The sequence below is a fragment of the Gouania willdenowi genome, unplaced genomic scaffold (genome assembly GCF_900634775.1).
Source record: "Gouania willdenowi unplaced genomic scaffold, fGouWil2.1 scaffold_51_arrow_ctg1, whole genome shotgun sequence".
Classification (NCBI taxonomy): Eukaryota; Metazoa; Chordata; class Actinopteri; order Blenniiformes; family Gobiesocidae; genus Gouania; species Gouania willdenowi.
The window spans coordinates 452,458-458,010 of NW_021145215.1; the positions used below are offsets into that span (position 1 = coordinate 452,458).

Below are 5,553 nucleotides of genomic sequence, written 5' to 3' on the forward strand. Positions count from 1 at the left end.
TCATTGATTTAAAGAGGTCAGAACACATTAGTCCAGTTTTAAAGTCTTTACACTGGCTCCCAGTCAGCCTCAGAGGAGACTGTAAAGTTCTGCTGCTAATTATATGTGGTCCAGAATACATCAGTGTTAGGGTGAGGTTGCTGGAAGTCTGTTTTATTTTATTCTATAAATAAAAAATAAAAAAAAGTGTGTGTGTGTGTGTGTGTGTGTGTGTGTGTGTGTGTGCGTGTGTGTGTGTGTGTGTGTGTGTGTGTGTGTGTGTGTGTGTGTAACTTCCTGTAAGTGGTGACAACAGTTCCAGGTACGTAGTCTGAAGGAAGGTTCTTTTGTTTTCCCAGAGTTGGAGGATTTATTTCAGTCTGAATGCAGTGATACATGAGATCTAATCTGATCTTGTTCTGGTTTGGGATTAAATTAGGGTCATAAAGATTGTGTGTGTGCAAAATAAAAAAGTGTGTGTGTGAAAAATATTTGTATTTGTAAAAATCATTTTGTGTCTGATAAAACGTTTTTTTTGTGTGTGTGAACTTTTCTGTTCCAAACCAAATACACAGACTAATTGTGACCCTGGTTTAATTGTGCTTATGAACCAGCCAATCAGCATTCAGCTTACAAAACACCACTGGGAACGCCCCCTTCCTCCTTCATTGTGTGATGAAAAATGTCAGAGAGCCATAAAGCAAGTGAACAGGTGATTAATATAATATCTTAACACAGGGTGTAGAAGTTTAATAGTTAATTACAGTTTAAGAAGCTGTAGTTAAAGTTTTCACACAAAAATGTCTTTTAAAAATATATACAAATCATTTTTATTCACAGATTTTTTTTACACGATCTTTATGACTTTAATTTAATCCCATATTCTGGCTTCAGGCCAATTTTACTGTTATAATGTGTATTAAGATTATTCAGAAATGACTTCATGTTTATTCTTATATTATTATAGAACATTAATTTTAATTTATCACACTGGGAAAGGGAAACTCTTTGGTAAATAAAAACATGATTAATTAAATCCTGAAACATCTTCTCATGAAACTAATATAAAACAGGAATGTTTTTAAAAGATAAAATATGAAGTTATTGGCTTTAATAACTTCTAAAATAAAACAAACAAACATTATGAACATTAATACATGTGTCATGTTTATTATTTAAACAGTTGATGATACAGTTTGAATGGATTTAAATACATATATATATATATACATATATATATATATACATATATATATATATGTATATATGTATATATGTCTCTATGGGACAGTGTTGGTACATTTTCTCACGCTGAAAAACACATTTAATTTAGCAGTGTTAGTTAATAAATGAAATAATCTGAATGTTTGAGTTATTTACACATTTACTAAAATATAATAATAAATAAATATTAACTCTAACCCTGTTTCTGTAAACGTGTAGAAAAAGTGACTCCCAAACATTCAGACTAGTGTCTTTATCAATAATTCTGCTAAATATGATAAAATATGATCGTTGTTCTTCAGGTAGAGACTCTTTACAAACAGCACAGCTAAATGTGAATAAACGTCTCTGTTGTTCTGCAGCGGGAAAAAATGTACAAACTATGGCCACGCCCCAAAAGTGTCTGTATGTTTGTAAAAACATGATGTCATTCATATAACGTTTAATACAACAACCTGATGTTTTATATTTACATGTTAGAATTACAATGTTATGATTTCCTGGGATAGATTTCTTAATATCTATAATTAATGTGTAATGTTTATATATAAACCTTATTTCTTTTCCCTGAAACATAGATTTAAAAGAAGCAGAGAGCTCACCACTGTTCCTGTAAGTACAACATCTGTTCTCATAATAACAGTATCTATAGTTATTGATTAACAGCTCTCTGATAACTAGTGATTGAATGTTGATTAGATCTAATCTTAAAGTGTTATTTACAGTAGACATCAGTGTGTTCTGTGATCGTCATACATGGAACTTTTTTATTCTCCTTACGTCAGAAACAGTTCTTGTGTTGTTTAAAAAACTAGTATTTACTTCAGACATTAAGAGGAGGAAACAGAAACAGAACATACAGAGATAGAGAGAAGATCTCAGTTCCTCTGATGTGTTCTTATCTCCATCCTGGTTCTGCTTCTCTGGTGTTTCTGTAGAGCAGAAAGAGGAGTGAGGTTCTCTCCAACATCTGATGAAGTAGAAGAAGAAACTAAACTCAGACTCACCTGGAGGACCAACTCTCAGACTGATGGAACAGGATGGATCTCCACCAATAACTGATCTCTGCTGACGAGGTGAGTTTCTCTGGAAGATTCGACTCTCGTAGGTTCCTTCATCATCTGCTGTGACGTTCTTCAGAATAAAACTGAAGGTTCCATTATTTATCTGTAGATCTACTCTGTCTCTGTAGGACTGGAGCTGATAATCTGGATCAAGTCGTTTGTCTCTGTACAGGAGAACGTATCCATCCTTCAGATCAGTTCTGATCCATTCCACCACAGCAATAGTTCCTCTACCAGAAGGTTCACATGTTAGAGGGACATCATGTCCAGGTTCTACTGAGATGTTCCTTTGATTTGAGTCTGAGGAGAATCCACATTAATCAGATGTACATGTCACAGACTAACAGACTAACTCACCTTTAGACTCCAACACCTGCATCAAGCTGATCAACAGAACCATCTGAGACATGGAATAACTCCTCATGGTTCTACAGTGACTGTGTGTAGATAAGACAGAGAGGAAATGATCTGATGTAGGTGTGTTACCTGTGTTACTTTGTGTTTGTACGTCACGCACAGACACACCCTGTCATTCTTTATCTGCTGGTAGGAAATGAAAAACTAAAGATATACGTTTTACATCTTAATCACCTGAGGCAGTGTTTCTCAACTTGGGGTACGCCATGCCATTACAGGGGCTACTAGAGAGAGAGAGAGGGAGTTATAAAAACTATAGAAATCAATCTATTCTGGCACCATTAAATCAGTGTTTTTCAACCTTGGAATCTGGACCCCATGTGGGGTCACCTGGAGTGTAAATGGGGTCACTTGATATTTCTGAAAAATTAATATAGCTTTTTGCATTTTTTTTAATTATTATTATCTTTTATTAAAACACAATCTTGTATTTTTATACGTTTACTTCCTGAAATATAAATCTAGTTAAACTAAAATGCAATAAAAAATATCTGAACTCAGACATGATGAAAAACTAATTCTAGAAAAAAAAATGTCTTTGGGGTCACCAGGAATTTTTGATATGAAAATAGGGTCAGATTCAGAAATAAGAGACATGGGGACTAGAACCAAACCAGTTTGAGAACCAGTGATAAATATGTTCAGAGAAGGGTGTGTGTGTGTGTGTGTGTGTGTGTGTGTGTGTGTGCGTGTGTGTGTGTGTGTGTGTGTGTGTGTCTAAACCAGTATACCCAGGTTTTCATACTCTATTCATCATAAAAACACTGAGAGGTGGAGTAGAGTTAGTGGAAAGATGAAACCATGTGAAATGATTGTATAACATTTAATCATTGTCATCCATCAGTCAACACCAGCACAGACTGGTTTTAATGAGGATGGTTTCATGTAATAACAGGTTAGAGCAGAACATAGTTTTCATGTATGAAGCATGAATCAGTCTGAAGTAGAAATATAGTTTAGAAGTAAACACACACAACCTCCTCCATGATTAAAATAGTCTTCATGTTTTTCAGATTTCTATAAAGATTCTTTAGAGTCAAACACACAAATATCAATAATTCAACATGTGGATCTTTTTTAACCAGTTGTTTTCACTTTTATCATCATCATTGTGTTCTGTAATAGTCGTAGTTTTCACACAAAAAAATGATGAAATATGACGTATTATAGAACACAATGATGGTAATAAAACTTATAAAATATTATATTTCTTATATTTTTCATGATTGAAATGTTATTAAAACTGAAATAATGAACATTGTCTACAGGTATATATTATTATATTTAATGAAAATGACCCTAGAGAATCTGTTTCAAAATATGAAAATATGAACATGTTTTTTTACCTCAAAAGGAAAAATATTTCATCTAGGGAGGAGGTTTTCATTTAAAAAGTGTTTTTTAGACACGCACACACACACAGGATGTGTGTGTAATAAACAAAGTGTGTACGTAGATGTTTGAATCATTTTATTAAATATTTATAAAACACACCCATGCTCAGCAGGTTTTATCTAAGAACAATAGACAGAAGTTAACAGTTCAAACATATAAAGAGATCAAAGTAAACTTCCTGGATAAATAAAAACATAACATGTTATTCTAAAAGAAGATAAATGAATAAATAAATCAACTTGCTGGAATTAGTATATGAATATGTTTACATTTCACTAAACATTAGGTATTTATTTACCTTTGTTTCATTATCAGTGCACGTTTCATACGTGTTAGTTAATCTTTGTCCAGTTACAGTTTTTTTTATTGCTTCCACACTAAAATTAATAGTCGTACACTATTAGTAAAACCTTACACTGAAGAAGTAAAACATCAGCCCATATTTGTACAACTATAAACACATTGTTAACCTCACACTTGTTGCTAAACTCTACACAGTGATTTGTTAAACATTAAACACACTGAAGCGCCCAAGTCCCCTTTACCTGGGTTCACTTCTGGTGGTGCAGGGATGGTTGTTCCAACAGGTACTTTTTGGTAAAGAATGTGAAAAAATAGTCCGTTGGTGTTTGACTCTTTAATCTTGCATACCTTTGAGAACCGTTCAAAACTGTTTGCTCCCCTGATTGACCACACGTGTGTGATCACCAGGGCAACCTAAATAGCCTGCATGCTCCGCCCATCTACAGGTCAGGTAAAATGCTAAAACATATTAAACAGGTATTTTGACAAATAAATTATGGCTCCTACACACCGGCCCCTAATTGCGACTGGCAGAAGACAAAGCAATTACCAAACTGAATATCAATGGAGCCATATCTAAGTAAACAAAACAAAAACATCAATATGTAAAACAAACATGTTTGCACACAAAATACAGTACCTCAAAATGTAGTTTCACATAACAAACATAATTTTGTTACAGGTCTTTCGATCACACTGGTTTTGGTTTGAAGACGCACCACACGTACCAGACCGTTCTTATCTGTAAAGGTTTCTAATACTCTACCAAGTATCCATGACCCACGTGGTGCTGTGGAGTCCAAAACCATGACAACATCTCCAGGCATGAGAATTGTTTTTTTTTTTGTGTTTGTGACCTTTGTCTCTACTTTTTGATCGTTTGTTCTTTTCTCGGCTTTTACTGCGACTATGAGATTTATCCTTTTTCTTTGTCTTGTGTTTCCCTTGCTTCTCACCCTTTTCAACGTTGTTGTCCTCTTTACTTTTAGATCGATTAGACCGTCTCTTCTCTTTTTTACCGTCAGCTGCTTTATCATTCTTTCCATCCGTGGCGGTCCTCTGCTTTCTAGGAGCTGTGTTCTCCCCATCTTTGGCCTCATTCATTTCTTCTTGTTGTGTGCCTGACTTTTCAATGAAGTCATAATTGTATTAACTCGTCAACAGCTCCTCT

The 5,553-nt window shown here is 34.3% G+C and overlaps 1 long non-coding RNA gene across 2 annotated transcripts; it reads left to right on the top strand.

The window, feature by feature from the left end:
• Positions 1–1,339: 1,339 nt before the first annotated feature.
• On the top strand, positions 1,340–2,449 carry LOC114460581 (uncharacterized). Of its 2 annotated transcripts, none has more exons than XR_003673678.1 (3): positions 1,340–1,815; positions 2,142–2,279; positions 2,396–2,449. It is a non-coding gene; the product is annotated as an uncharacterized LOC114460581 (long non-coding RNA). The 2 variants fall into 2 exon arrangements; XR_003673677.1 differs by having other exon boundaries at positions 2,377–2,433.
• The last annotated feature ends 3,104 nt before the right edge of the window (positions 2,450–5,553 follow it).